The sequence below is a fragment of the Arachis hypogaea genome, chromosome 13, assembly GCF_003086295.3.
Source record: "Arachis hypogaea cultivar Tifrunner chromosome 13, arahy.Tifrunner.gnm2.J5K5, whole genome shotgun sequence".
Classification (NCBI taxonomy): domain Eukaryota; kingdom Viridiplantae; phylum Streptophyta; class Magnoliopsida; order Fabales; family Fabaceae; genus Arachis; species Arachis hypogaea.
This window is the reverse complement of record NC_092048.1, coordinates 30492237-30503736: the sequence shown is the minus strand read 5'-3', so window position 1 is coordinate 30503736 and position 11500 is coordinate 30492237.

The window sequence follows — 11500 nt, the reverse complement described above, 5'->3', positions numbered from 1 at the left end:
CAAATGATGGAGCTTTCCTCCGAAGTTGAAGATGTTGGTCGTGCTGGTTCTGTACACTCGACCTACGTACAAGGCAACCGACCTCTCACACCACCACCCATTCATGTCGCCATTCCAGTGGAGGAGGGTGACGAAGAGTCAAATGAATAATACGTGCCAAATAGTGCTGATAGTGATTCTTCTGAAGAGAGCAACGAGAATGAGTTTGTACCGGAGACGCCTACTGAGGCAGTAGCGCACCATGCTTTGCCTCCCCCCACCCAATTCCAGCGTTGTCGGTAGTACCAAGTCACTATCATAGTCTGAATCTGGATGCGATGCATGAGAGGACTTCATTTTCCAACACAGGAAAAGAGGATAACAACCTAGACGGAGTGGGATAGAGTTTCGGGTCGGCCACAGGTTCAAATGCCGAGAGGCAGTGCTGTAAGGTGTGAAGAACTACAATATTCGCAGGTCTGCTGAGTATCGGGTGAATGAGTCAGACCGATTAAAGTACCATGTGCAATACCGTCAAGCTGCGAATGGGTGTCAATGGAGTCTCCGTGTTTCCCTTCAACAGAACCTTGGATACTGGTGAGTTCAAATTTAATTAAAAGCATTCGATTGCTTCTGTGCAATATATATAGTAGTTTCGAAATATGGTTGAGCCGATGCTTTTCTATTGTGCTAGGGAGGTCTAGAGGGTTGGTGGAGCGCACAGTTGTTTAGCACCCACCATGTCCCAAGACCATCGACAGTTGGATAGCAGTCTCATCTGCAAGGTCATACTGTCGTTGATACATTTGAACCCCTTTGTCAGCATCCTGGTACTACAAGGTACGGTTCGAACGAGCTATCACTTTAAACCCTCCTACAAAAAGGTGTGGATGGTGAAGCAGAAGGCAATTGCACAAATATATAGTGATTGGGAGGAGTCATATAACAAAGTACCAAAACTGCTTCAGGCACTGCAGAGCTGTTTTCCTGGCACCATTTGTGAGCTACGGACCAGACCGTTCTACGATGGACACCTTCTGGTCTACGACTGTAGCATGTTTAACAAGGTATTTTAGGCTTTCCCATCCTGTGTTGAGGCTTTCAAGCATTGCAAGTCATTTGTTTCCGTCGATGGCATGCATCTGTACGAGAGGTACAGTGGAATGTTACTTATTGCGGTGGCACAAGACGGCAACAGCAACATCCAACCTATTGCTTTTGCCATTGTCGAGTCCGACAGCACCGAGTCATGGTCGTTCTTCCTTACTAATCTGAGACGCCATGTCACCCCATAAGACGGCCAACTGGTTATCTCGGATAGATCGCAGGCCATCAAGCTCGCTTCAGTGCCGATGACAGTTGTAACACCTTAACCTTTAGCACGTCATGATCGTACCAAAAGTAAGGCGTTACTAACTCATTTTCCTTTATTATCTATTTAATATTGAGCCTTTACGTTAGTATCATGTTTCAGTTTTTAAGAAAATTTCAGAAAATAGATTTTAGTAATTAAAATCATGTAATAAAAGATCTTCAAATAATAATAATCACATAATTATTAATAATAATAAATGCTATACAATTAAATTCAATATAAAACTTAAATACAATACATATCCCTCTGGATAAAATAAAAAATCCTGAAGCAACAAGGGCGATGGAACTCTATAAAAACAACAGGAATCACAAGTAAATCTACTAATCGTCTGCAGCTTCTTACTGAATCTCCGAACCTATGTCACTAAAAGGGTGGAAGATTTGGGGTGAGAACAAACCACACGTTCTCAGTAGGGAATAGGAATACTGTAAAAATAATGAAATAAAGTGCAAACAATTAACTTTACTCAAATAAACTTTATTTTTATCGAATCTTTTGAAAATACCCTTGGTTTTACTTTAGCTAACTAATTACCTCTTTTTAAAATCTCTAAACTCAAAACAAATTTTAAATATAAAACTAGTCACATTACCCGTTTCTCAGCCACATAGTTAATCTTCAGTCAAATGCCAATTCGTAATCACTTTAATACATTCACAAACAAATAGTACAAGCAAGAGATTCAATTCAATGTACAAGCAAGTCGCAACAAGGTAAACAGTACAATCACAAAGTAATAAGACAAGCAAGCGCAATCAAATGCAAATGTGCAAACAACATGATGCATGTCTATCCCTAATGCAGGCCATGAGCTCATGTGTCGGTTGCCTACCCGCTCCCGACATTATCCAGGCACGAGTCCCAGATATGACTTTCCAGATGCATACAGTGTGCTTATAAGTAGTACGGCTAGGCCGCATACAGTGTGACTTTCCAAATCAATAAGCGTACATCTGGAAAATAGTTCTCAGTGTGTGGGCGTCCCCACTTTACATTTGGCATTAAGGCCCAAACAATGTCACATCTGCTCTCTTGTGGCAGACGATCTCTTTAAGTTAATATATTCTTTAAATCCTTGTTCTCTACTCTCCTGTGACAGAGATTCCTTTTCTTAAAAAACCGAGCTCAAAACAACACTTAAAACAAAATCTCTCCTTATAAAATTGGATTTAAAACATTATGTTTTTCTTAATAAATCGAGTTTAAAAAAATAGAGTACACCTTTTCTCAACTAAATAAATCTTAAATAATTTAATTTTTCAAAACTGAATCTTTTAAAATAACTTTTCAAATAAGACCTCAGATTTTATAAAATTTCGGCAGCATTTCTTCTAAAATTCGGACTAAACCACCTTTACGAGTTCCCTATTCCTCAACAATTCACCAGCCTTTTTCTCAACAATTCTCAAATCAGCAAAATTCTTAATAGTCAGAAAACAGTCACAAATAAACCGTCATCACAATAAATCCAGACCGAGCACAAGCCTAAATCAATTCAACGCTCAACACAATATCATCCGATCAAATTAACATATCTAGTAACCAATAATTTCTCAAACAAGCTTGCAACAATATCCGCCATCATTAAGTAAATCTCAATTCCACAACAAATCACATTTTCACAACCTCAATCCAAGCTTAATTCCACCAATTAATCTTTCGTAACAACCAAATCAGTCACATTCACAGCAATATTCCATACTCAATAACATTACTATTATATATATATATATTTGCAATTATTCAATTAATTTTATAGGCATTCTAAATTAAAAACGTTTAACTTTAAAAATAAATCTCTTACCTTCGTACAAAATCAAATTAACGGGACCTCCGGAGATACTTTCTAATCGAACTGTTAAAAAGAAAAATGTCAAGAATTATTCGTGCCTCCTAGAACTCCAGTTGGCCAAACTCAAAGAATAGAGGAGTTACGTCACCGTCAATTTCTATCGGATAAAAATTATACCAACACGTGAAAAAGGAGGATACGAATACTTTTATTGAATTAAATCTTTTATCAGAATTATGGATCGTAAGAAATCAAAGTCGAAAGATCAATAAAAATCACGGTTCTCTCTTTCTCTCTCGGTCACTTCCTTCTCTCTTTTCTTCATATTGGTTCGTGATGAAAGTACCAAATAAAGTAAGATGATGAGTGTGGAGATTAATAAATAAATGGGATATGTGTCATGGTTTCATGTGATCCACGGTCATATTGAATAGAAATCATACAAGAGAATGTGGCAATTAATTGATAATTATACGAGTGAAAGAAGGTTAGGTGTCAAACTTATACGAGGCACGTTTCTTTCTTTAATTTTCTTTGGTTTCTTAATGGCTTTCACCAAAAGTAATGAAATAATAATAATAATAATAATAATAATAATAATAATAATAATAATAATAAATTTAAGTTTTGTTTAATCAAAATAATTTTTGATAAATATTTAAATTTAATAAAATAAGTAGTAATTAAATTAAATTTTAATAATTATAAAATTCTATTTAATTATTTTTGTTAAAAATAAATTTTTTAAAAATTACATCTCAATATAATATAATAATTTGTAAATAGACAATTATTTAATTTTTAAAAATTTGGGGTCTTACAACAGTGGTTTGCATCCCCCTAGAACATTCTACGCTTACTGTATCAGACACATGGTGGCAAACTTCATGAGTCGTTTTAAATTAGTCGAGGGCAAGAGATACCTTATAAACACTCTGCTTACAGTTTAAACAAAGCTGGATATGAGTAGTACATGGATGTCTTGAGAAGAGTAGAAGGTGATGCCTCTGAAAAAAAAATAGTTCAGAATTATAAAGAAATATTGTGAAAAGTTTAATTGGATCTTCGACGTTTAAGGGTCCTCATATTTTTTAACTTTTAAATAGGCTTCTATACTTTTTCTATTAAATTCTTACACTATTTTTAAGTTTTTTAAAATTTTTTAGTATAAAAAATATTAAAGTTAAATAAATATTTTTTTAAGTTAAAGATATTTCTAATTAAGAACATATTTACATCTTCAATTACTTATTTTTTAAACAAATATTACTCTTTTAATTTTAATATATTTGATACTACAAAAAAATCTTACTAGAACATAGAGTTCCAAACTAATAACTATGTAGTAATTAATAACTTACAACAATTAAATAGAGTTCCAAATTTCTACAAGCCACCTATTCCTAACACTACAAACTATATTCTACTTCTTCGCGACTATGTTAACCATGACTACATACAAAAATATATCTAAATGGGATTGCACAAAATTCAACACAAAAGAACTAATTTTAAAGTTGGCTGCCCCGGTGTAATGTGAAGTCTCGTTCAGTCTATTAATGTCTCCATCGTTACCAGCTGCATGCGACATCGTCGTATGTATTGATAATATGCTTAGAAAGTGGTAAAAGAGACGAGAAAGGTGTTGAAAAGTTTAAAATGGGACCTGGTCAAAGGCTGTGAACGACATATATTTAAAGACGTCTCCCAAACTTATCTCGTTTACAGTGTAAACGAGATAAGCCTCCACATATCTGGTTTACACTGTAAACGAGATATACACGTGTCACGATAAACGAGATATACACGTGTCACATCACGTGTCTTATCTCGTTTAAATTATTTATTTCAATAATTATTATAATTAATTTATTTATTAAAATAAAAAATCCAAACATCTCATCTCTTCGACATTATGATTAAAAGAAAATAAAGAATGTGTAAATAGCAAAAACAAAAAGGCAAGCTTTTAATTGTTAATTTTTCAAAAATAAAAGAGCGGAATTCTATTTGTAAATATTTTTATGTTGGCTAATGTTACTCCCACCTAAAAATAGAAGTAACGAATCCACAACTTTATTTTTAACATTCTCATTCTCTTTATTTTTGGCTTAAATTTGATTGCAATCAGAACCTTTTTTTTTTCCATTTTCCCTTATTATTTGTTATGCTAATATACCCCATAAAAATATAGAAAATGATATATGTAGATATTTTGTATTAAATCAATAGCTTTCTACTTTGTATTAGGAGTGTACATGGGTCGGGTGAAGTCAGATTTGTTTGACCCTAGACCCGATAAAATTTTACTATTTTCGGGTTACACTAAAATCAGGTCTAAAACGATAAAACTCAGGTCTTGATAAAATTTATGTCAAAAAATTATAATGCACTTATTTATGAAAAAAATACTTGTTACGGAAAAACTGATATACATATTTGAATTTCAATTTGTGCATAAATTCTAATTTTATGCTCTTTTGATCTATTTTCTAATAAAACAAGTGTGATTAAAAACAAAACAATAAGCTTATAATTAATATAACATAATATTGGAATTGATTTAAAATATATATACTTTTTTTAGTCTCCTAAGAATGCACATGAGCCGGGTGAAGTCGGATTCGGCTTGACCCGGACCTAACCCTAAATAATGACCGGGTCTGTTTTTGAGACCCTTACCCGACCTTAAATCCGATAAAATCACACCAAATTAGTTCCCAAAATATTCGGGTCTAGGTCGGGTTGCCGGATCGGGCCAAATCTTGTACACTTCTACTCTGTACGGCAGTTTTGTGGCACAAAAAGGGATGCTTTTGTAATATGATTCTTGGCTCATAAACTAGACTGAAGTTTTATCTCAAGTTCACTCCTCCTACTCTTAAGGATTGAATATTGTATCCATGTTTAAGTTGTTGTATAATTTAGTATTGTTTTGTTGCCATAATATTTGAGTGAAAATGAACCATTGTTAGGTTTACGCATAGCTCCACCTGAAAGCACTTATAATTGGATAAATGTTCTGGAAGGGGTGTATTATAGTGAAATATTCTCTAAAAGTGCAAATTATTACTATACTACTCATATGGAGTGCTCCTTTTTGTATGAAATTGGTCTTATCTTTTAGTAACCATTTGTTGCATCATGGATAAATTTATTCAACAAGATTGGAATCCCATCATCAATATCATCGATTAATGCTGCATGTCAATCATATTATATAACTGCAAGAGTTCAAGTTGTAGATTTTTCATTATTTTGTTTTCTCATGTTGCTAAAACATAACGTTAGTATTGAGCACTCAAGGTTTCATTTATAATATTGGATGATCCAGTAGTTATAGCTCAGCCCAACTTTATCTATTGATCTGTTATCTATAGTTTGGCCTAAATTTACTTATTAATCTGTTAGCTATAACTCGACCCAGAATTTACTTATAAATCAGAATTTGAATAAAAAATAAAATGTGCTTATTGAGTAACACAGATTCTTGGATATAACAGAATTATTCGAAAAAATGTTCACAGATGGTTACCCAAATATCAGGCTCGCGAAATAACTGTGATATAACGTAACAACTTTATAAAAAGGAGAAACTCTAAGGAGAGAAGGTACATCATTGGAAGCCGACGTATACTTCATCAAGCACAGGTAGAAGTGAATTTAACCTTGGATTGGATGAGCTATACCTCTCTCGAGCCTTACTACGTAAGAACATTTGGCGCCTACCGTGGGGTTGAAGTTTTAAACTAACCTCACCATCATTTCTTCTACCCTATTTTCACCTTTTCTTTGTAGGTCACAACCTATGGCGGAAGAGCAAAGTAACCATCCTCTTCCCTCCACTCAAGCCAAGCTTCTGGCTATCAATGAGTCGTTGTGGCAGAAGTCCAATTCATGGCCGAGTTTTCGAACTAGAAACAAAATGGCCAATGTGACGAGGAGGAATAGAAAAATCCTTCTGATGATGACGATGATGACAACCATACTGCGGAAACCAAAGCCGCGGTGATAGTCAACCCAAAGCCATTAGTAAAAAGAACTAATCCATTCTCAAAGGAAATTATGAGCTTTCAAATGTACAGAAACTTCACTCTGCCAATGACACTGGAACCTTATAAGGGAATCGATGATCCCAACATCCACGTCACTAAATTCTACTCAATGATGTTCATGAACAGTGCATCTGACCCAATACTTTGTCGTACATTTCCTACTTTCTTAGACAGTAATGCCTTGATCTGATTTTCTGGTTTACCTGCAAGTTTATATCGAGCTTCGAAGAGCTAGACCTCTTCGTCAACAACTTCGCAGCTTTGAAGATCTATGTGCATGACTTTGATTATTTCAGCACCATAATGCGAGGACAACATGAAAGCCTTAAGGACTGCATGACGAGGTTTGCTAAAGCAGCCATGGAGATACCTAACATGAATCCAGAAGTCCACTTTTATGCACTAAAGAGTGGGCTTCGACCTGGAAAATTCCAGGAGACTATAGCAGTGATGAAGCCAAAGACACTGGCCGAGTTTTGACAAAAGGTAACAAACCAAATTGAAATAGAAGAACTCCAACAAATCCAAAAAGTAGAAAGAATTAACCCTAACAGAGAAGAAGACAAATGGAACAAACACCCGACAATAAGGCAGACCAAAAGCCATTCAGACTGACACTAAAGTTTGACACATATACTCTATTCAATACCGAGAGGGAGGACATCATTAGAGATATCTTGCACTCCAAGTTGATCAAACCTCCAAACAAAGCAGGAACCTACCAAGACTAAATTTATGTAGACAAGTTCAAATATTGCCCTTTTCATCAGAAGTACGGACATAACACAAATGACTGTATTATAGCAAAATACCTTCTTGAAAAATTAGCTCAGCAAGGCCTTTTGGATAAATACATTAATGGACAATGAAGAAATACATCAGAGCTCAGCCAACATTCAAACACAAATAACAATCACAAAGAAAAGAGAAATAAGGTAACCGAAAACCCTAATCAATCCCGTAGTGTTATTAACTGCATTTCTAGTGGTTTTGCAGGTGGAGGGAGCAGTAACTGCCAGGAAAAGGTCATACAAGACCATGATGTCAGTAGTTAGGTCCGGACCGACCTCAACCACCAAATTGAACATTCTAGAAATAACATTCCAACCTTCTTATTTCAAAGCAGTAAACAAAAACCTAGATGACCCCGTGGACATAACGATGTAGGTCGGCAAGCCATTGGTGGAAAAAAGTCCTTCTAGAACTAGGAAGCAGTACAGATGTGCTATTTTATTCCACATATCAAAAAATGCAATTAAGCAATAAAGCCCTGCAACCATCAACAGGCAAATTGGTAGGTTTCTCAGGTGAGTGTGTTCCAATACGTGGCTATATATGGTTACAAACAACCCTAGGTGAACATTCTAAGCGTAAAACCCTAGATATACAATACTTAGTTGTGGACTATCAGAGCCTATACAATATCATTCTTGGAAGGCCTTCTTTAAATACATTTGGTGCTGTTGTTTCTATTGTACACCTGTGTATCAAGTTTTGTATGTAGGATAACATACTCGTCATAGTCTACGTCAACCAGAAGGATGCCAGACAATGCTAAAACACAAGCATCAAAGCAAACCCTCCAAAGCAATCTGAGCAACAATATGTTCATACGGTCTATAACTCGGAGGGCTTACATCCCTTGGTAGAGCTTGGTCCCAGAACAGACATACAAGACCGACTTATACTAATAGACACTTTGACCAAGGTGACACTGACAGAAGATTTAAATAAATTCACTTACATACGAGATGCATTATATGGAGAAGAAAAAAATAACTCGTCAACTTACTGCAACAACATGCGAGCTTATTCGCCTGGACACTAGTAGACATGCCCAGTATAGACCTAAACATCATCTGCCATAAACTCGCACTCAATCCTTTAATCCGATTTATAGCCCAGAAGAAGAGACACCTCTGCACAGACAAAAAGAAAGCATCTTTAGAAGAAACTCAAAAACTACTCGATGCTGGGTTCATCAAAGAAATTCGATTTACAAGTTGGTTAGCAAATGTGGTCATGGTCAAAAAATACAATAGCAAATAGAGAATGTGCATGGACTTCATCGACTTCAACAAGGCTAGCCCAAAAGATGCATGTCCTTTACTAAACATAGATAAATTAGTTGATAATTCTTCTAGCTTTCAATGTTTAAGTTTTATGGATGTTTATTCTGGTTATAACCAAATACTTATGTATTCGACTGTTACAAAGTTATGTCCTTTGGCCTAAAAAATACAGGTGCTATAACATCCTTACAATTAGAAAGTCACGCTTACGGCTACGCTACTTTGATAGAGCGAATATTACGACGACTACCATACATATATAATAATAAAATAGAGGAGCCTTTAACTCGAAACCATATTGCTATTTTTCCTTTGAAAAACCAAAAATACCTTTCTTTCGTTTTACAAGCATGCATACATACAATACCAATCACAAGACTTCACACACACACACACACACACACACACACACACACATACAAGGATCCTTTAAACAAGTAATTTACAACATTAATCATCATTACAATAATGACTCCTATCCCTCTTTACAAAAATATAAATCTCAATAACAAGGTGAGGGAAAAGACATCTATGATAATACAACCATGAAGCGTAAAGACCACCTCATAAGTTTTGCTTCGTGAAAAGAGAAGTCTATAGGGAGGTGAGAACCTAACTACACAATCTCACCAGAAAGTTTAGAATTGTCATAAGAGGATATGTGTAAAAAAAATTATGGATTTCAATCGTAGTGATTATTGCTCATCTTATGAAACCTTTCAAAATTCAACAATCACTTATTCAAAATCCAAATTGTATGAATGACTAACCTGTTCCAAGTATAGGTTCATTAAGTTTATGCTGAACTAGTTTGACTTTTCACAATTTACTAAACATTAACACAAATCAATCGCGGCCTCTGTCCTATCACATAGGGGTGTATGCCCGTTTGGTGTGATTTCACCGAGTCTATGGCCGGGTACGGGTCTCAAAAATAGACCCAGTCATTATTTCGGGTCGAGTCTGGGTCAAGGCAAACCCGACTTCACCCATCCTATGTGCACCCTAAGGGAACTAAAAAAAGGAATATATGCTTTAAATTAATTCTATTATTATGTTATATTAATTATAAGCTTATTGTTTTATTTTTAATCACACTTTTTGAATTAGAAAATAGATCAAAGAAGTATCAAATTAGAATTTATAGGCAAATTCAAGTTCAAATATGGATATCAACTTCTCGGTAACAAGTTTCTTCTTTATAAATAAATGCATCATAAATAAGTTTTTTTTTTAAATAAGTTTCTTTATAAATTATTGTTAAAGCTTTAAAGGCCCGTTTTTCACCCGGTTTGGACCTGATATAATTGTGGCCCGAAAATATTTAGGTTTAATTGGGTCTAGGGTCGGGTTATGGTCTAAAAAATAGACCCATTGTATATTTAGTGCCGGGTCTGGATTAGGACAAACCCGATTTCACCCGACCCATGTACACCCCTACCATCACATAATTAATCACGGCCTCCGGCCCAAGCAAAATCAGTCAACATTCAACCCACCACAAGTCAAAGTGCATATCAACTTTTAATAACTTACCAAATTACGGCCTCTGACCCAACCAGTCACGGCCTTCAGCCCAAAATAATTAAATCTCGGCCTCCGACCCCACATATAATCACTTACATGCCACCACACTCCAAATCAACAAGTCACGAACTCAAGCAATCAAATAGACAAGCAAACAATCACACATAAAGAGCAAGTACGATAAGTAGTACAATTAGCCATTAACAGAATGTCAATTAGGCAAGCCAAGTAATTATGCAGACCCAAGCAAATACAAACAAATACAGTATAATGCATGCTTGTCCTACTGGCCGTGAGATCACATGTCAGTTAAATTGCCAGAATCCAACACATCCGGTAGCTAACACAGACATGGTCTTTAGTTTGCGCATCCCCAGGAGGAATACAAATAAAAGAGTGCGCCTTTCCACATCGAAGGAGTGTGCTTTTCCACATCGAAAGAATGTTCCTTTCCACCTTCTCTTGGAGGAATTTCGAAGGAGTGTGCCTTTTCACATTGAAGGAGAGTGCCTTTTCACCTTGCAGCTAGAGAGAGATATGGGAGAAATAATACAAAAGAGAGTGTCTTTTCACCTTTCTCACATCCATACCACTACAAGAAAGTAAATCCTCCATTCTCAACTTGCCTATCCATGTGCGGGACAAAACCACTGTCTTCACAACATCAATCATAATCTCATTCCATCATCAAATTCAT